This window comes from Nanorana parkeri, unplaced genomic scaffold (assembly GCF_000935625.1).
Source record: "Nanorana parkeri isolate BGI_ZX_2015 unplaced genomic scaffold, ASM93562v1 scaffold1032, whole genome shotgun sequence".
NCBI lineage: Eukaryota > Metazoa > Chordata > Amphibia > Anura > Dicroglossidae > Nanorana > Nanorana parkeri.
Window position 1 is genome coordinate 326462 of NW_017307300.1, and position 22645 is coordinate 349106.

General features: G+C 39.2%; 1 protein-coding gene across 1 annotated transcript in view; it reads left to right on the forward strand.

Moving 5' to 3' along the window:
- Positions 1-22645, forward strand: part of KCTD16 (potassium channel tetramerization domain containing 16) — a 261317-nt gene that overhangs the window by 186920 nt on the left and 51752 nt on the right. The window lies entirely within an intron of this gene.

The following is a 22645-nucleotide window of genomic DNA, read 5'->3' on the forward strand; positions in this document are numbered from 1 at the left end:
TGCTTAGGTTTAAAAGGAGACCAAATGCGATGTGTACTGGGTCCACTGGGGAGGGGGGTTACTAAAAATTTTCATTTTCTGGTGAGACAATTTTTTCAGATAAACATTCAACTAAGTACTCTAAACATGAGAGATTAGCTTGATGTAAGTAACCTTATCAATATGTGTAAATATTTAAAAACATTTGTTTCTATGTATAACTTGTCATTACAGATGTACATGGGGCAGCAATATTTGCTGGTTGCATATATAGTCATTACTTCCTGCTTCACCGTGCTAGACAATGGTTAAGCGTCTGCTCTTTGTCTTCATCCTGCTCTTTCTCAAAATTCAAATCTATGAGTTGGCTGACAATGCAGTGCATATGTGGCTGTTATCGTGTCTCTACACTTGTTAAGAAAGAGGCCATGTAACTGAACTCTTCCAATAAGGTCTCCCTCTGATGGCTAAACTACAAATATCCTAATATTTAATATAATAACAAAAGTATGGAAGAGCATGCTTTTAAGTTGCATAAGTGATGAGAAAAGTTATTTTAAATATTTCCCTGTAAGGTATCCAGGAACATCTCTAACCCTACTGATATCAGCAGGGTTGGATAGTTTGCTGGTAGTATTGGGACCTCAGCAGATGTTGTTTTCTTGTGGATCTTGTGAGGAAAAATACATTGGCAGGAAAGGTTTTTTTTAACTTCTACAATATGTTGATAAACAAGATAGTGGTATTATAGTGGTATTACTGTGCATTTCTGACTGCTTGGTTGCTCCCTCCTGGATAAACAAAAAAAATAGCTCTGTCTTTGGGCACATACAATGTGGAGTACCCACTCGGGTGTACACATGTTGCAGGGTCTTTATTTAAGATAGCACATAAAGAGTGGCCTACATACAAGCTTATTATGATTTAACTCCACAAATAGCTATATCTACTTCTTAGTTCTCTCTTTTACCGATCTGTTTTCCCCAGTTCCAGTGTTGGGAGGTAGGCTTATGTCTAGAAGTGCCTACCCCAGAAAACCTTTATAGAAATTGCCCAACTGCCCTTTTATTCTCCAATTTTCAATTAAAATTCAATTAAAATTCTTTGTACTTAAGTTACATGATAATGCATAATTCCTTTTGTATTTGCTAGCCAACTATTAATTCTTAATCAGTTCAAGTAATGGACAGATCCTGTTCAGTTTCCACTGAGTGCTTTGATCACCATTATTTATGTTGAGTGTTCAGAATAATGTATAACATAAGGTGCCTTCATCGTGCCAGCTTTAATGTCTTGTATCGGATTAGAAGAGCATTGCACCTATGTCATTTCAGATGGATTATATGGTCCTTGTAGCAAATTATGTGAAATAATCTATTTGTTGCTCTTGTTTTCAGTACTGCTTAAACAAATATTCTAAATTCAGCTGCACAGCAAATTTAAAATCCAGAAAAAGACAGGAAAAGTAGCTCCTTTTTAGTATAGCGCACATGCAGCATATTCTGCTTCAGTTTGTTGGTTCCTCTAGAGCGAAAGACAAAACGCTTTCAGTTATTACTTAGAAAACTCTATTAAATTATCAGGTCTATTCACAAAAGAGTTTGGAGAAGTGAACATATAGGAAAAATTCTCCAATTCAGCTCACTTTCCAGTTCAGTTATGTTGGCCTAGATTTTTCTCTTCTCCTGCCTTCTCCAAACTCTTCACCCTTTTGTGAATAACCCTGTATGCGTATGATTCTAGAATGGCTGCATAAAATTACATTAGCTATTTATGTTATCAGCACACTATTAGCGTTTTTCATTAAACTGACCATAACTGCCATGCTGAGTGGTTCTGAAGTAACACAAAATCAGTTTCCCCTGCTCTGTCTCTGCATGTGAAATGTTGCATATTGTTGGGAAGGAAGCAGTCTAAGTTCACACTGTGCAACTATGAGGAACCTGTTTAAAAGCCCACTGTCATGAAAAATGTTTTTATTCTGGTAACTATATAAAAGTAATACTTGTAATGATGGTATTCGTATAGCAACCTATATGTACATGTAGTGTACTACATAAGAGAATACTTGATTTTCTTTATTATTCACTTTTAGTGTACTACATTGCAGAAGTGTATTTACTTATATTCCTTTATTTATATTTTGCTTCATGTGTACATATCAGATTAAGCAGTCCAACCATATGGCAGTTACAGGGGTTGGGACAAACTATAATACTGCCTGGGTGCCTAGAACAATCATTGTTATTCTTTTGGTTTAAAGCCCATTTCCACCTGTGTGGAGATATTTAGGAAAAACATATGCCAGCAATGTACACCAAGTGTACATAAAGCAGACATATGCAGTTGCTGTATATGAACACAGAACAGAAACTTACTTTTTTTTGTCCTCTTCATCTCCTCATGGCTCCTTTTGAAATGGCTGCCTCTGCCTCTGTGTATATTAACACGCTCTTTCTCTCTCTGAGGTCTCTCCACCAATTAATTAGTATTCATAGTGGGAACCCCCCCTGGACAGTGTATTGTGACCTGGAAAGGCAGAGCTGGTGTGCAGTGATCTTGTTCCAATGACTGACAGGGAGGGGGACAGTTGCTTTACAATCTGACCCCAGTGTCGGACTAAGTTTCCTGTGGAGGGACTTTTCAATTTGTAGGACTCAGGCCTACTAAAAATGCTATTAAAAAAATTAAGAAAGCCAGCAATGTACACATACACTGAGTGGCCAGTTTATTATGACCAACTGACGTTTGTAGGCAAATTAGCTATAATAAACTATAATTTTGCTAGAGGGCCAGACCATTATAAATAGGGAAGCAGGTTGTTTACCACGACAGTAGAAGTGATTTGTTTCTGAAGATATGGGTAAACAACGAGATTTAACAGCCTTTGAACGTGGGATGATTGTTGGCGCGAGCCATGGAGCGAGTATCCGCAAAACAGCAGAATTCGTTAAATGTTCAAGAGCAGCTGTTGTTAGAGTGTTTAAAGACTGGACTGTCAGCCGAAAATCTGGGTCTGAACGTGCGAATTGTGGCCGTCAGCGACTAGTCAATGTTAGGGCAGAACGGAGAGTGGCAAGACTGGTACAAGACAACCGAAGGGCAACAGTGCAGTGTCAGATTCCTCGCATCACCTTTCAACATCTCGTGGAGTCACGAGGCGGCCCAACGAAGTCATCTCGTGGAGTTATCTCGTGGCCCAACGAAGTACTGATGGGGGTGGTCATAATAATCTGGCCACTCAGTGTATATACATAATTACGGCACCTCTACATTACCACAAAAAATGCTAAACACTTACAAAGGTGGAAATGGTCTTTAAACCTTCTTTTTTATTCTAAAAGAGGAAAAAACTGTTGTTGTAGCGGCCTTAAAAGTGTATAGCTGGAGTTTGGCTTTAGCTTGTTACATACTTAAGCCCTGTCCACTGAGTGACAACACAGCAGTGATTCCCTTAACGATGTAGTCACCCTGTTAATTGAAGTGGGAAAATTTAATAGATCAATGGGCAGAATCTTTAGATGGGTAATAAAACTATAACATGGGGAAAGGGAAGGGGGTGGACCCCAGGCATGACTCAGCGTCACTAATAAGCTTTTAATAAACTGATTTGGCGTGGAACGGAGTGCGGCCGGATTCTTTCTTTACTATACACCTATCAGGAAGGGGGGTGGGCTCAAATAAAGGAAAACTGCTGTGATAATGCTTTTAACAGACTGCATCATATATATTTATTTTTGCTTTTACTAATAACGCAGACTTGTACATTGCCCACTGAGGCAACACAATATGTTCACTTGATATCCCACCACTTTGCTGCTATTGGTTAGCTTTCCTTCCACTTATTCACATCCCGGAGACCAGGGAATTTAACAGTTCCCCATTTTAATTCAATATTCTCTTTTGTAATCAAACTAAGATTGCTCTTTAAGAATACGGTATGTAATTATAATATCGACATGATGGAACACAGTTATTCATACTGCACGGTTAGCTTTATCTATGCTTTCAGTTTGATAGAATGGCCTTTGGCTCGCTACATTAAAGCCCAAGATGAGTTAAATGTGATCACAGCTGTTAATTCTTAGCAGCTCACCATGGCTCAATTGATGTTTGTGCTTCTTAATAGGGGTACACTTGATCAGGCACCATTTGGATTTTCATCTACTTGGATATATATGGCACACTTGTAAGAACACAGAAAAATAATTTGTTGTGCTGCCAAAAAGCAGAGTTAGACTGTATAAGTGAATAATAAAACAGATTTATAGTTTATGTCATGTTAACACATGACATAAACACTTGACATGTCATTTTTTTCAATAAGTAACCTGAACCAGAATTTAAGATTTCTCTGGTGGCTTAAACAAATAAAAATGGGTATCTGTATGAATCTGAATCTGCAGTCAAGTTTTCTTTTCTTTTTTATATAGAATTCTTACTTCTCAGAAATAGGTATGTGCTGTAAGTTGTATTTTCTCCCTGTGAAAGCAGAATTGTCAACACAGTATTAGGCTATTAGCTCCCAAAAAGTTTTGTAAACTTAAATCCATATACTTATACTCACCCACTCATCATGTCTAGATGATGACCCATACCCTTACAGTTATGTTAAAGTCAAAATGTGTTTTAGGCTATTTCAAATGCTGATTTAAACACTTACAATGGATGCTGCTCCTTGATGTTGTCAAGGAAGTAAAGTGAGCTGAACGCTGTTTGGCTATTCACTTCTGGCTTGTATGTCTGATTTCAGAGTCGCCGAATACATGAACTGCCGATGTTTGAGTTGAACTCACGTTTGACTCGAACATCGAGCCCATCACTACTAGTAAGCTGTGTGTGTCTTCACAAACACACAGGCACAGCAAGGCAAGACACTTCCCTGCTCCTTGCTCCTCTTTACTCTTCCCTTCTCCAAGCCAGTTGAAGGATGGCTGCTGGAGACTGCTCTGTCCTTTGTGATCTTATAGTGAACATGAAGTTCAGGGAAGAGGAGCTGAGAGAGTTGAAGCCATTGTAATTGCTTGCACAAAAATTTAAAAAAATACTTTGCTCTGCCATGTATATTTGTTTAAACTGCATTCGTTATCGAAAAAAGTTTGAGTTTAAAGTGACATTAACGTCAAATTCCCCCCTTCCCCATGCTGCTTTAAGGACTCGGAAACCTTAAATAATGCCTCTCTATCCGATCATCTTCTTCCTTCCAGGAGTTTTCAGGAGTCCCTCCAGCGCTGGTGTCGGTCTCTGATCCAGTGCTGACTACTGTCTCTTGCTGTCCCACAGAGTCTTTGCGGGTTCACACTGCTGAATTTACTTACCCTGTGCCTCTCCTCTTCTCCCGGCCGAGGATCTGAACTGTGCGTGTGACCGCCCCATGATCCTTTGCGGCCGCCCAAAATCTTCAGATCTTTGGACAGGAGCACGCAGCGGGACACAGGTAAGTCTAAAACTATTTGATTCTTTTTTTTTCCAATGTTTTTGCATATATCTACTGCTTGCTAGCAGTAGATATATGCAAAAACATACAAGGCTTTAATGATCCTTTAATAATACTTTAACTTACCCTTTGAAAAACTAATACCTCTGACGCGGTCACTAGTGGCTACATATTGGGCAGTGCATTTTTACTCCCAAAAACAAAATTTTATTAGCAAACTCATATAGGTTAAATCAATTTGATTGGTTTGTCCACCATAATTATATCTAACACCCATAGAGAAACCAGGCGTCACATAGATTGAGGAAAACTGAGACCGTAAATGTGTTTTTTTTTCTTGCGATTAAATCTACTCCTGTAGTGGGTTCTTCCCTTAAACCACAGGAGTAAAGGTAAAAAAAATTGGGGGGCTAATCTACCCTCTTGTGAGCAGAGTAAGTAGAACCACTGGTACCTGGGTCACTTAAGTTCAAAATATTCATCCGTTAAACGATCAGCCCCAAGTATTAAAAACAAATATCACTTTAACCACAACATTGGCAAAAAAACAGGTTACCTTCAGGGAACTTGCCCCATACACAATTAGTTCAGTCATATGAAATACACAGACTGCTTGTGGTTCACAATACAAACCTGAGCAATACTGTTAAACACATTTCTACTTAACCATTCCACACAGCTCTCATTATCTTACCGGCCACATTATGTTGGTATTGAACTTATTCCTCAGTTCTCTTTTCAGGGATTGATGCCTTTAGAGAAGTGTTTCTCCTTTCCCACACTCCTGTGCTTGCGGGTAGCAGTGTCCAAAGGGCAGTGTGGGTAGGTGGGCAGGACCACTAGGTCGCTTCATCAATGTGTTTAATTTCACCTTTTGATTGGTTGGGCTTTATCATATATTTAATTGGTGGTCCTAATGTGTACGTCAATCAAATTGAATTAAACACATTTATGTTTTTCGGACTTAAACCACATTGGCTCAATATGTAGCCACTAGTGACCACATTAGCTGTATTACGTAGGCTACAAGGGCCACGTGGTGGCAGACCTCTTCTGCCTGTGAGATCAGGACTGATAACCGACGCACTCTCTGTGCTGCTGGAGCAGGGTAATTAACAAAGCCTTTGTTTTCCTTCATGTAAACATGACAGCACTTGTTTTATAACAGTTTTTGAAAGTCTATTATCAATACTGAGCTCGGGCTGTAAACAAGACGGCCTTATAGGCTGTCCCTTAACCTGACTCTTATGCTTTAACAGGGAGAGAGGATACATTTTCATAATAAAAAAGCAGCCATGTGTAATATTTACCCCCGTTGAGTTTTGCTTTCTTTGGTGCATTGCTTATTTATTTTTAAGAGCAGGTCTGTCAACCATATACAGTAGATATTGTTACAAGTAACATGAATTATAAATATATTATTCTGGGGGCATGCAAAACATTCTGCAGTCAGTTTGGGTCTGAGGAAAAGGTTAATCACGTTTGCTTGAGAGGAAAGCACAGGGATTATCAAATAAAGCAGTGCAAAGATGGGGTGCAACGTACAGTAACCCCTAATATTCAGCTTGTTGCTTTTGTGGTCAGATTAGTTTAAATGTAGTCTAACCAAAATTGGCATTTCAGTTTTTTCATTAGATCTTGGCAAGTTAAATTATCTAAAGACAGTTTCTTGTCTTGTTTAGGGACTCAATTGTGGGCACAAAGAGAGCTGGAATTATGGCAAGGAGATCTTGTAGCTGGAGTCCTTAAGGCCACATTCACACTGTTGTGCAGCAATAATGGTTATGTTACTGCAACAAAGAAAAATGTGTGTCGTGTGTTAGTGCAATGAGATGCCATTCATCCCCAATGGCACCCCAACGTACCCTCTCTTGTGTTGCAGGACAGCTGCATTCCGCCATTTTAGTGCATTAGGCAGCCCATTGATTTAGCACAAGCACAGTAATGTAGGGCATAATATGCGTTAATGCACTGCGAAAGTGTGAATGCAGGCCTAGGAGATATAGGAAACCAGAACTTTAAATCAGCTCCTCAGGCTCTACCTTTGGCTAAAAAATATCATTTGAGTAGGCTGACCCTTAAAGCCTATCTCGGTGGGGTGGATAAAAAAAACTCCACTTGCAGTGGGGCTACCTCAACACTGCAAGGGTTAAATGTTTATTTAGGTCTCGGGAAAAGCAGTTTTACTTACCTGGTCCCAGCAGTCAGCGTGCTCCTTCTCCCCTACGCTCCAGTTTGTGGACTGTCTCTCGGTGTTCTCATCTATAATCCAGAGGTATGGGCCCTGCATTGTACTTGATAATGTCAGTGGGTCTCAGAATGCCAGAGTGCAGGAGGAAAGAGGCTGCAGTGCCATTCTTGGAGCCTGGGGGAGCGTGATCTAATAAGTTAAATTCCGTTTTCCAGGTACCCTAGACCTAAACAAGCATTTAAACATTGCAGTGGTGAGGTTTTTTTTTTCCAGCTTTAAGCTCATTACCCTTACACTTACTTGGATTTAAATGTTTTTTATATAAAAAAAATGTACATGAAATTATAAATTTACAAATATAGTTTGAGTAATTGATAAATATTGATGAAGCTATAAGGCCCCATTCACACATATTGCACTTTATTGCACACATCAGAATGCACATGTCATAGGAATACATGTTAACCAATGAGCCCATTCACATCTATGCACTGTATTGTGTTGTGTTGAAAAATGTGGCATGTCTATTTTTCTGTGAATTTTCATGCACCATGAGACCGTGATAGTCCCGGTTACCTATCATGTGCTCACACTTTTCCAACAAGATGGCTGCTGCAAGATCTTTGTATGATACTGAAGCTCTCATCAGGGAGATTTGGAGCCTCCCCCTATATGACCCATCCAACCATCACTACAAGGATAGAATAAGTATATTATACAATAATAAATATATATTTATAAAATGTAAACTTATATATACAATATATAATAATATATGTGTAATATATTTTATACAGACGGCCATTGCAGAAGTTCACAACAATGATATCACTGCAGGAAATTAATCCTCATTGGCAAACCAAAAAATGCATGATGAATGAAAACTTGTATTAACACACCAAAAATGTACCGCAACGCATAATGAAAACACATCTTTTTATTACATTTTACCCATCACCAATAAAATGAATAATGTATTTGAAAAGTACGAATGCATTTTTTTATTGGAAACCCATGTCTCTTTACGAAAGCAGCTTGTCTCAAATTCATTGTCATTGATTGAAATTATTAACCTTGGCTTAATTAGATTGGTTGTCAGAGAAATATATGAATTAATTTGAATAAAAATGCATTGTGCTGAAAAATAGGATTAACTGTACTTTCTTGGACAATAATGTAGAACATTGTGGCATTCATGCATTGTACATAAAAATCCCTTACATTTTGCTTTAAGACAGGCTTTTGGAAATAGTCCCAGTGTACTACACTGTACCAGTGTCCCAGTGTAGTGCACTGTAGGTTAATGAGAGTTAAGCATGTCCCAGCATTAGTGGGACTAGAAAATGCTCCAGGTTCAGAGGTCAGTAGGACTAAAAAGATTCTGAGTGTCAGTAGAAATACAAAAATCCCAGATTTCAATGGGAATAAAACATACTTGGTGGTAGTTATCAATATGAGTAAAAAATGCCCCTGCATCAGTGATCAGTGGTGCCCCATTGTTGGTGTCAGTGGGAGGAATTGTGCCCCATCATTGGTGTCAGTTGGATGAATAATGCTCCATTGTTGGTATCAGTGGGAAAATAGTGCCCACTATTGATGTCAGGAAAAATTCCCATGATTGATGTCAGTGAAATTAGGAAAGCCACGCCAGCATTGGAATTTAGGGGTTTCTTATCTTTGAATATACTACATGTCCCATGCTGCTCCTATACTGGCTAGATGATGTTTTATCTAAAATTGTGTAGGCAAGGCATATTGCCTGCATTGTTCCTTCAAGATATTGTTCCTTCAAGATATTCTGTATTTCCTGGTGCTGGAACACTCAGTGTTCAAAAGTCTGTAACCCGCTAACACTTTGCATTTCGCAGCTCCCTTCAGAATGCAATGAGATGGCCTTGCAGCTTTTCACATTGCAGGAGCTGGTTTACAACAAGCAGCGCGTCGTAACCAGCCCTGGAGCTCTAGTTTCAGGACCACTGCCAAAAGAGGTGTTACATTAACTGCAGCAGAGCCTCCTAAGGTCAGATTCAAATGAATGGGCTGGTTTAATGCAATGTATGTCAATATAATCTGCATTAACCCCTTCACGACCAGCCACGTACAGTGTGCGTCGCTGGCATCAGGGCCGTTTAAACAGACTCCCGGCGGCTTTTGCCGCTGGGACTCTGTTTTAAACTTGTAAAGCCGACTGTCGGCTTTACAGTGGAAGTGATTCTGGCTGCTCAGCTGCCACCAGATCACTTCTACGGGCCAATAAAGGCCCCTCCGCGCGCCCAACACCCTCGCGGTGTTTCCCATGCTCCGTTGCCCCTCCGACCAGCTTCTTTGGTGTCGGAGGGAATCCGGGGAGGAGATGGACGAACCTCCGTTCGTCGATCCCCTCCCCGTTCTATGGGACCGGGAGCGATGCAGATTGCATTACTTCCGGTCCCATAGCTGTCAGTGCTGGGCTCCTGAAGCCCAGCTATAAGCTATTGAAGTGCGATCTGAGTGTAAAGGTGACACTGGGGGTCTTTTGGATCATTTTAAAGAGTACATTTTAAAGAGTAAACAGCATCATTTTAAAGAGTACCTGTCACCACCATCTGCTATTACATGGGGGGCTTGTAAGCCCCCCTATGTGATAGCAATTAAAGAATAGTTTAAAAAACAGTTTTTAACATTAAATATAATAAATGTAAAAATAATTACAAAAATGTCGCGAGCATGTGCGTCTTCACGTAAACACGCGTTGGGTGTGTCTACATATGAAAACAACGAACGTGCTACGTACGTGTTGAGTATCGCCGTGCACGCTGGAGTGAGAGCAATGATTCTAGGGCCAGTATTTTTGGGTATCTCTAAACTGATGACCTGTGGGGGCTTTTAAAGGGTCATCTATGGATTTCTTGGGGTAATGAATTTTGCCGCCGTTTCATGGACGCACGCAATTTTTTACCTGGGCATGATGGGTATCCATTTACTCATTGTAACCTCATCTTTTATATTTTATTAAAACATTGGGGCATTTAAGTGCATTTTGCACTAAATTGTGGACTTTTGATAAGGAGTTGCGCTAATATCATGCAACATAAAAATTTGCAACTGCCACCATTTTATTCTATAGGGCCTTGACTTTCAGAAAATATATAATGTTTGGGGGTTTTAAGTAATTTGCAGGCCTAAAATGTGGAATATAACATGGGTGCAAAAAAAATGAAAAAAAAGGCCTCAGTCATGAAGGGGTTAAAATACCACACAGATCTAAATGGACCCTTGATCTTTTATGATTGCATCTATTTTCATTGCAGAAATGACTGGTAAAAAGGCTTAAACATGCATGTTTGCCTAATGTGAACTTACATGTTTGTATAACAATCATTTGTAAGAAATTGTTAATGCATAATACATAATACAGCTAGGCACCTTTAGCTGCTTTCAGTTGTTACATCTATCCTCAAGTGTGAATGATAAGGTTTACCTTCAAGGAAAGATAATTGCAGCATGCCAGCCCGGTCAGATCTTTCATTGTGATTTTGAAAGCTCTCAGCATACATTATGGAAATGTCCATCTGAATGTACAGGAGCATTATTTGTCCCTTTGTAACCCCTATATTCATGGGATTGGTGCAATATTTTCTGTTGTTGAGAATAAAATGTATTTAAATATTATGCTATATAGTGTATATTTCTGAGCATTTCTAAAATATCCACTCAGCAGAATTAAATCTCTTCATCAAACACCTTACACTTCCTCTTTATTCCTCTTTTATAGCAAAATAAACAAATCATAATTCAAGGCCCTTTGGAAGTGTTGGTGGCTGCAAATGAGGTCCTAAAACAGATTGCCCACTACTGAGGTACATAGACCAGGTGGAAAATATGTACTGTATGTGCTGAACAACCTTTAATGCCAAGTCCTGTGCAGTCAGTACTTAAAATACTAACTACAGTATATTGATGGTCTTGCATCACACTGGAGTTTGAATAGACTTCCAGGACTCATAGAGGGTTTGTGTGCTGCAATGGCAGTACTTCTCTGTAAACAACTTTGCTAAATATTAGATTAGTCTTTATGTAACGTCTAGGATTAGGGAACAAGAAGTTCTCCAAAAATGTTGCCAATCCACCTTTCCAATACATTTGGGAACAGTAAAAATGATCATTCTGTTTTTTATATCAGCCTAGCTTGTGAAAACATTCACGAAAATCTTTCAGTGAATATGTGCTGCCAGGGATAAAGTTGAACTAGGACCAAATGCTAGCAGTCAGAGCCCAAATTTGTCTTTAATCTGTTGCTGATTTCTGCTTCTAGCTGACAAAGTGGACTAAGTGATTTGTAAAATAAAGAAGACACATTCATTGGTTGTGTGAAAAGGCAACATTATTTTCCTTGAAGCATACTAAAACCCCCAATTATAGAATTCTTGTGTATCTTATAGTTTAGATGTAGGGCGAGCGTTCCATAAGATTTCATAATTACATACGCCTCTCTGGTTCAGCTAAAGAAAATACAAATGTTTTATGCAGAGGTTTCTGTCTAACTGGGCATTGCGGAATTTAAGAATAGAACCAGTGGGTTATAGAGTTGTCTAGGTAACCATGTATAACCCCCACCACTTTGAAACTAAAAACTCAAAAGATAATAGCCATACAAGCAGGCGAGTTTCTTAAGCTCAGGTGATATTTGAACGGGACCTTTCAGAAATGGATTACATGTTATATTAGAAGCTGCTGCAAATGGTATATTGTGGGTAACACATTTAACTGAAACTTCAGCCCAAAACTATACATTTGGGTTTAGGTGAATGGGTAGATGTAGGCTGTGTTTTTAGTACTGCACTTTTATTTGAAGGCATCCTGTTTAGTTTAAGTGCTTTCACACTGTTCTGGTCATTTTCTCACAATGTTGTTACAAGTCATGACTACCAATTCTTTGCTCACCAGTATGCAGCATAGCTCCTGATCAATTCATGCAGAGGACACAGTGGGTGAGGAACATCCTAGGATTTTATGTGGCTGTAACATGAACAGATCAGGTGTTAAAGGTTCAATGCTGACTATAAAATGATAGCGCCATTTCCACCTACAAGCTTTGACATCAGACACTAAAGATGGAAGCTGCATAGAGCTGATCGGAAACATCAATAGCATTCCCACTGAGGACCTTCTTTTAATTGTGCTAAAAATGACACGTTGAAGGACCTCTCTTAGTACAGGTAGTGGTTGTGCTAAGTGGAGTATATGATTCCTGAAATCAATTATACATCAGCCAGGGACAGAGTTAAATGGACTTTGTGAACTTTCAAGCTGTCAGTTGCTCTATAAAACACTTTTGAGTTGCCTGTTATACTATTGACTTGTTACATTTAAACTAGTACCTGCACTTGGCACAGTTGCAAGTTTTTGCTCCATTACTTTCTATCACCTTACATTTACAGATCTCCCATTCTGTCCACAGAGAATTTTCTATTGAAGTTAATGGAGTGGATAATGCAGTCGAGACTTGCATGTAAACAGTGGGGCTGCAACTGCATTGATGATCACAGAAGCTACTCCGTTAAATGCATTCTTGCTTGTACAGGGCACAAGAAAGATGCCAAAGAATAAGGCATATATTACACTGATTATTCTGTCACTAGAGACCCTTTGTCACTGGCAGAATCACTAAGGTATGGCTGTTACTCTACCCATACCTAGAAAGTGACTTTTAACAAATCTCTGGCTGGCAAATTGTCTCCCAACAACAGAATTACTAGCATGTCACTATGTCAAATAGGACTAACTGCTGCTAGGGGCACGATTTGTTTTGTTTTCCCTTGTTTTTAAAAGTGTCTCCAACTGCAATGAACTTCAGTTCCTGTAACTAACATGCAAGTCAACTGAGCTCCTATATAGGGCACGTATTTAAAGTGATATCAAAGTCAAACATTTTTAAGCCTGCTCAAATGCTGATTAAATCACTTACAATGGATGCTGCTTCTTGATTTATAAAAATGTTAGTTTCATGCAGAATCAGATGGTCCCCATAGCAGTGGTCATGATATCCTATTTTATGGTGGTTCCTTTCCTTTGCAGGGTACTATGGAGCCACCATAGTGTATGCTAGTAAGCTGTGTGTTTTCACAAACACACAGGTACAGCAAGGCGAGTTACTCCATGTTCCTCACTCCTTCCTCCATTTTATCTTCTCCCTCCTCCATTCTCCAAGCTAGTAGATGGACAGCTGCTGGGGACTACTCTGTACCTTCAGGGCCGGATTTACTCCCCCTGCCGCCCCAAGGCCAGGTTCCACAATACGCCCCCCCATCAATTGAAAATGGCAACCAGATGGCGGGGGGGGGGGGGGATGGTTGTGTGAAAAGGCAACATTATTTTCCTTGAAGCATACTAAAACCCCCAATTATAGAATTCTTGTGTATCTTATAGTTTAGATGTAGGGCGAGCGTTCCATAAGATTTCATAATTACATACGCCTCTCTGGTTCAGCTAAAGAAAATACAAATGTTTTATGCAGAGGTTTCTGTCTAACTGGGCATTGCGGAATTTAAGAATAGAACCAGTGGGTTATAGAGTTGTCTAGGTAACCATGTATAACCCCCACCACTTTGAAACTAAAAACTCAAAAGATAATAGCCATACAAGCAGGCGAGTTTCTTAAGCTCAGGTGATATTTGAACGGGACCTTTCAGAAATGGATTACATGTTATATTAGAAGCTGCTGCAAATGGTATATTGTGGGTAACACATTTAACTGAAACTTCAGCCCAAAACTATACATTTGGGTTTAGGTGAATGGGTAGATGTAGGCTGTGTTTTTAGTACTGCACTTTTATTTGAAGGCATCCTGTTTAGTTTAAGTGCTTTCACACTGTTCTGGTCATTTTCTCACAATGTTGTTACAAGTCATGACTACCAATTCTTTGCTCACCAGTATGCAGCATAGCTCCTGATCAATTCATGCAGAGGACACAGTGGGTGAGGAACATCCTAGGATTTTATGTGGCTGTAACATGAACAGATCAGGTGTTAAAGGTTCAATGCTGACTATAAAATGATAGCGCCATTTCCACCTACAAGCTTTGACATCAGACACTAAAGATGGAAGCTGCATAGAGCTGATCGGAAACATCAATAGCATTCCCACTGAGGACCTTCTTTTAATTGTGCTAAAAATGACACGTTGAAGGACCTCTCTTAGTACAGGTAGTGGTTGTGCTAAGTGGAGTATATGATTCCTGAAATCAATTATACATCAGCCAGGGACAGAGTTAAATGGACTTTGTGAACTTTCAAGCTGTCAGTTGCTCTATAAAACACTTTTGAGTTGCCTGTTATACTATTGACTTGTTACATTTAAACTAGTACCTGCACTTGGCACAGTTGCAAGTTTTTGCTCCATTACTTTCTATCACCTTACATTTACAGATCTCCCATTCTGTCCACAGAGAATTTTCTATTGAAGTTAATGGAGTGGATAATGCAGTCGAGACTTGCATGTAAACAGTGGGGCTGCAACTGCATTGATGATCACAGAAGCTACTCCGTTAAATGCATTCTTGCTTGTACAGGGCACAAGAAAGATGCCAAAGAATAAGGCATATATTACACTGATTATTCTGTCACTAGAGACCCTTTGTCACTGGCAGAATCACTAAGGTATGGCTGTTACTCTACCCATACCTAGAAAGTGACTTTTAACAAATCTCTGGCTGGCAAATTGTCTCCCAACAACAGAATTACTAGCATGTCACTATGTCAAATAGGACTAACTGCTGCTAGGGGCACGATTTGTTTTGTTTTCCCTTGTTTTTAAAAGTGTCTCCAACTGCAATGAACTTCAGTTCCTGTAACTAACATGCAAGTCAACTGAGCTCCTATATAGGGCACGTATTTAAAGTGATATCAAAGTCAAACATTTTTAAGCCTGCTCAAATGCTGATTAAATCACTTACAATGGATGCTGCTTCTTGATTTATAAAAATGTTAGTTTCATGCAGAATCAGATGGTCCCCATAGCAGTGGTCATGATATCCTATTTTATGGTGGTTCCTTTCCTTTGCAGGGTACTATGGAGCCACCATAGTGTATGCTAGTAAGCTGTGTGTTTTCACAAACACACAGGTACAGCAAGGCGAGTTACTCCATGTTCCTCACTCCTTCCTCCATTTTATCTTCTCCCTCCTCCATTCTCCAAGCTAGTAGATGGACAGCTGCTGGGGACTACTCTGTACCTTCAGGGCCGGATTTACTCCCCCTGCCGCCCCAAGGCCAGGTTCCACAATACGCCCCCCCATCAATTGAAAATGGCAACCAGATGGCGGGGGGGGGGGGGGACCCGGACTCGGTGGCCTTGTGGGAAATCCGGGCCTGTGTACCTTGTGATCGTGTACTGGATAGGAAATTCAGGGAAGCGGAGCTGAAAGAGGTGGAGCTGTTTTGAAACATGACTGTAAGTGCTACTGCAAAAATGTAAAGAAATACTTTGCTGGGCAATGTATATTTGTTCGATCTGGATTCATTCTTGTATAAAAAGTTTGAGCGTTTAATACTACTTTAGAGATTTATTGGTTAGCAGGGGGGAACTTATATACTAACAACATGCCAAAGCATTCAGCTTTTATGTCAATATTCTGAAGCTAAGTTGATTTATGCAAACACAGCAATGCTTGTATTTAATACACAGCAGTGGTACAGTTGTATTATATAATTGAGGTACTGATATGTTATTACTTAGAGATGCCCCGGTAATCATTTTAAAACCTCTCCATCACTTATTTATGCCAATAAAATCAGCAGTCTGCTCGGTTACAGGTTCCTAACATTGTAAGAGAAATATATATGATGCAGATCTCTCCTTGTAAAAAAGCTAGTTTCCTAGCTGTCATGCTGATACAATGGTTCCCTTTCTTATTTGAGTCACTAAGCCAGAGCAAGTGTGTATCAGGAGTGCTGACTTTACTAGCTTTATGCTTGTTCGCTGTCAGTGCTTTGGAAGTGCTAAAGCCACAGACCAACTGGCATCTGGCATTTTTAGAAAGAGGTCAGCAGTGACGACTGACATTATTCCATGTTCGGTACTTTTAAATTGCATGAGGCTCATGGGTGTACTTGTATACCTTTTACAAATTGAGTATATTCATATGCAGGTTATAACATCTATTTATAATGATGGTGCATATGCCATTAAGTATTTTCATGTACAATATGCTGTTGTATTGCATTTTGGATAAAGATTTTCACATCTGGATAACATTAGATGTGTGTTCACTACACCTCTGAAATCTTTTGCACTTTATTTCACGTCTTATGATATTATGGAGATAGATTAATATTGGTGGATAACAATATATGTTTGTTTTTTACACTTTTAAATTTTTTTGCACTTTAAATATTGTATACATCAAGGATTTGTATCCATTTGAGCTCTAGATTTTGCACATGGAAGAGAATACGTGTGTCTTTTATGCAACCTGCTTGATATACACATTATTTCACGACACAGTTTTATCTTTTTTTTAAATAGCTCAGCATATTTGTATATTTATGTATTTTATTTATGTATTACACGTGTGGTGATTTGAGTGCCTAATAGCTTCCATTGCACATATACTGGCGCAGATCACATATTTTTTATATTTTTAAATTGTTTTATATACTTGTATATTTAAAGCCTTATTCACTAGAGAGTTATTTTTCTTAAAGGATGCCTGTGTTAAAAATATGGAGGCTACCATTACTGATTTTGTGGAGGTTATGCTTGATCCCCCCCCAACTGTGGTAATATTTGAGTAACTGATCCAGCATATGCATGTAGCAAGTTACATCAAAATAATTACCATGACTGAATCAATCATGGCGACCTAAGCTTCCTTATTTGCATACTTAAACCAGGTCAGAATGACAACTAGCAACAAGCAAATAGCATTTTCAGGAGGAAAGGTATGCAGTGGCAGCTGCCATATTCTCTTGTCACAAGTTTATTTGCGTGCAGTAATCTATATCAACCAATGTATCCATTTAAGCTCTAGATGTTGCACGTGGATGAGATTACGTGTGTCTTTTATGCAACCTGTGTGATATGCACATTATTTTATTTTTTTATTTAAATTCTTTATTTTCAGTTTTCAGGTAAGTAAAACAATAGAGCAGTACAGAAGAATAGGTTGTACAGTAGTATACGAAAACAATGAGCATAGCATATACACACAGTGAACAGGTGAGATCTAACATTTCCACTGGATTCAAATGACTTCTAGACAGTGCGGATTGTACACCGGCACCTCCTCTTTTAGGTGAGAGCGCAACTACTAAGCTGTGGAATGGTCATGCTAAATCCGACTCAAATATGAGGGCAATGTAACTAGGTATATGCTAAGCCAGGGTCATAGTTTAGGCAATCCAGCAAGGAGGGAGAGTAAGGAGAAAGACAGAAAAAGATTCAGGACTGAGATAGGGGGAGAGCAGGGAGGCTAGTGATCATTGAAATGGTTACCATAGGTGCAAGTTGGGTAGGCGTTCAGCCGTGACCCGACAGGTGAGAGGTTAGTGTGATTCAGGACCTTCGCCACCAGGGCAGCAGGTTATAGCTGAGGACACTTAGAATAATTTCCCCTCGGGCACGGAAGTGAGTCTCATTCTACCATGAGTGTACCGTATTCCGGGGAATAGAGGTACTCTAGCCAATAGAACCACGTTTTCCAAAATTTGCTATCGGTGTGGTGTAGGGCTGCAGTGAGCTCCTCCATTACCCGCGTCTTGTCTACTTTCCGCAGCCACATTGTGACCGTAGGTGGGTTAGAGCTTTTCCACCGTAGTGGTATGCAGGCCCTGGCAGCATTTACTAAATGGATGAGTAGGGAAGCGCGTATTTGGTCTGAGACAGGGTGGACTTGTGAAGCAACAGCGCAGCTGGATCCCCAGCCAGATACATACCCGTCAGGTGTTTTATGATCCTTATGACTTCGTCCAAGTAGACCCGGAGGCTAGGGCAGGACCAGAATGTGTGTAGGATGGTTCCCTCTGCCTGACCACATCTCCAGCATGTTGGGCACATTATTTCACTACACAGCTTTATCTTTTTTTTTTAAATAGCTCGGCTTATTTATATATTTATTTAAATATACAAGTATATTGGAAAAGTCTCCTCCATCAGCAGTATAAGTAACTAGTCCCCTCCATATCTTAAACTCCACCAGGGCTAACCAAATTTAGAACTGATCAAAACCTCAAAGTTCAGAGATCCCCAACATCATCCAGATATGTTTTCTGCAGGATCACATACAACATATCCAAGTACGTTCTGGATTATGATGGAGTATCATTTAACATATTCAGAAGATCTAGGAGACAAGGAACAAGAACCCGCGACATGAGAATAACTACAAACACAAATTTTTTAGTAATCTGAATGTATTTGTAGTTGAACAACATGATCGTTTTTCAATCAATATTTAATAGTTTGAACATGCCATCTTCCTCATTATAGCAGTTACACCCAAGGTTTTTTGTTATCCTCCTAGAAATCCAACTTCATACTTAGCAGTGTGGGATTCCTACTGGATTTCTGTTAACTCCTTGAGCCACAAGAGGGCTTGTTTGGTTGCATTTGGCGCTGGTCGGATCATCTATTTTTAGTGTGGGATTCCGGTCTGACCTATGCGTACTTGTCAGCCCCAGGGATCTACGCAGATAGCACAGATGGTAAATGTTTGTTTAACCACCTAGGGAATTAATTTCCTGTGCTAGGTTGCATTTAACAATACAGTATATTCCTTTTACCTTTAATGTAATATTAACTCCTTCACTACTTCAGAGACAAACTACTCAGTCTCTACATGTATAGCATAATCTTGTTAGAGAAATAATTATTTTTGTAAGTCTCATTGGCACACATTAAAGCAATAAGCAAAATTATATTTCTACTCTGTATGGCCCTTTTTAAATCAATATGTGCTTAATGTGTTATAATATGTAATTATTTAGCATCCGGTTGCCCAAAAAAACTCCAGCCACTGCTATAGTACAGGGCCAGTCAAATGTTTGACAACTGGAGAGTGGTGGCAGGCAAAGGAACAGGTCGAAGTATTTTTAAGACTGCAATAGCAGATTTCTGATGGAAAGATACACACACAAAAAGGAGGGCATAAACTGGTACATTAAAGTAAGCAGCTTTAATAAATGAAGTTAAAATACACTTACATGGCAATAACATCAATTGAGGGTGAGCATGAAAATAAGGATGATAAAGGGCAACGCTGAAGGGTGTCATTGGCGGTTGACAACTTATGTGAGGGAACACGTTGACCTTAACCCTTAACTGCTGTGAAAGATGAACAGTTGAAAGCCTGTAACCACGCAAACATATGGGCAGGGGGGCAATATTCTGAAGTGGTGAGATCCAGGATCTGTCAGTCTACCTGATAAGAAGCATCACCATGGTGCCTTTTGATTCAGCGTGCACAATTAGATTCAAAGTTCTGATGGTATTGTCCCTAGTTTTCCTGGAAGGAATGAACCCTGCCTGATCTAGATGTATAAATCCTTAGAGAAGAGGTTTAATTATGTTCACCAGGATTTTTGCGAAAATTGTGAAGTCATAGTTTAAAAGTGAAATGGGCCGGTAATTGGTGCAAGATGTTGGATCTTTACCACTCTTAGGGAAGACTGTAATGTGTTGGAGTGTAAGAATGCTTGTAATAATACAAAAGTATCAAGCATCAGGGCCAGGAGCCTTATTGGTCTGAATTTCCAAGATTGCTAAGAGTATTCCTCCCCTGAAATAGGCAAGTTCAAGTGTTCAATCCCCTTAGCCAAATGAAAAGGCAAGGTTGGAAGCTGTCCAGTAGGATTTAATAGCATCAACTCTGAAAATATTAAAGGGGTGTGTAGTTTTTCATAAAGCTTCTGCTATAATGTCCACATGCTGGGAGAGGTAGACATGTAACCCCGCAAAAAAATTGTTTTGTTTCAAGGTAATTTTTTTCATTTTCTCGCGCTCTCTAAAGGTCTCTGGCCATTTGTAATCAGGATACCCATAATGTAGCTCTTATGTGCCTCCCAGACCGTTGGGCATAAGAATCCTTATCTTTAAAATAGTTTTCTAATCCTGTTATATTTCAGACCTAACTGTAACATAGGTTTTTAATGCCCCTCTGTGCATGTAAAAACACACTTGAATTGTTTTTGTAGCCCACCACAACATAGAATATATCCATTTGTGTGTTGCAATGTACTATAGCACAGGTCCACAATTGTTTACTGTATATGTGCGCTGGGGTGCCTTTCAAAAGGAATTATCGCACCGCAAGGCACATACTGTATACCCATGCAGTAAACTGTGTTGCAATAACACTTGTTACTGCAATACAATGGTGTGAATGGGTCCTTCATATGTAAAGAGTATAATACCTTTGGTCTTGCACATGTGAAATAACTAGGGATGCACAGATACTTTTCGAGTACCAGTGCAGATACTTGGCATTTTCATGAGAACTACCAGGGTTGCAGCGGTTGCAGCTGGGACCTGGCTCTGGCGCTCCACCACTGTCCTGAAATCATTACTCCGTATTGTTTTAGAAAAACTGTCACATGACAATAAACAAAAATGTATCAGTACTCGTACTTGTAAGTACTCGGCAAGTACCAGTACTCGTACTCACAAAACTGGTATCTGTGCATCCCTTTATTTATATTTATAAAAACAAAATCGTACATTATAACAGATGTACACATCCCAGAAGCTCCGTGTGCTCCTTACAAATTACAGCTGCCTCCTAACTTTTGAATTTTTCTCTTGTCCAGTCTTGGAGCTAAAAAGTATCGGTACATGTACTCGTACTTGTACCGAATACTGTACTTGGTATCTGTGCAACCCTAGAAATAACCCCAAAAAAACCTAAAACCTGTGTATGGTCACTGAGCAGCTCTGACGGTGAAAATATTGTTCCATTTTGCAAAGGCTGCTCTTTATAATCTTCAAATGTACTGCTGTAGGGGTTGTGCCCAAACAAAAATGTTTCAAAGTGTCATATACTAAACTGGCTATTATTAAGTCGTCTCCTATTGCAGTGAAAGGAAGTTGAGGTATTAATTGGCTCTATTTGTTTTTTGTATTTTTTCAGGAGCTCATCATTTTAAATAGTCTTCCTATAATCCATTACACTGGAGTTTTTCTTTAAAGTAAAAAAAATGTTCATCAGCAAATTTTCCTTATATGTATAGAATTTATGAAACATTGCAGTCAAACAACAAGACTATTTTTTTTTAGTTAAAGGGGCCCTGCCTATTTCTAAAATGTTGGTCTTGTTGGTGATTATTATGTTTTTGTCCACCAAACTAAGGTCCTTACACATAAAGAATGAGTGATGGTAAATATTAACCAATAAATGTATAATAGAGCCATCTATCTGAGCACTACTTTACACTCTGTGCATTTCCGTGACTATCGACCTTCAGGTGTGCAAGTGCTACATCTTTATCTTCTTTTTTCTTTCAAACATGATGTATCACAAATCTACAAACACATGATAATGCAGGATGTGAATTGATAGATTATCAAGGATAGAGGTATACCAAAAGTATTACCCTGTCAAATTTCATACAGTTATGTATGGCATTTGTCCATCTTAACCAAGCTATTGTAAGTGAAAAGGAGAAGGGAGGCTTTGGGAGTCAGTCAGCAAACTGGCCATAGCAATGAACATACACAAGTAAAATTGTCGTTCATTGTGGCCTGTATCATTAAATACATCTGAAATGTTTTTGCTTTCACATAATATTTATTTAAAGGTGAACATATAACATATAAACTACATTTTCTGCAGAGTCGTTGCACAACCAGACTGCAATAATTCTAGCAATTATATCCGAACACTTGTGTTCCGTTACCTCACTCTACTAATGTCAAAAGGGATTTCACACAGCATTGATCTATCACATGGCAGGGTGTCTATATGATTTATGACATCGTAATAGACATGACTGATTTTCACAAGGGAAGGAAATGGTGGAGTTGTGTAGGAAATGTGTGCCTGAGGCATTTCAATTCCTACAGTACA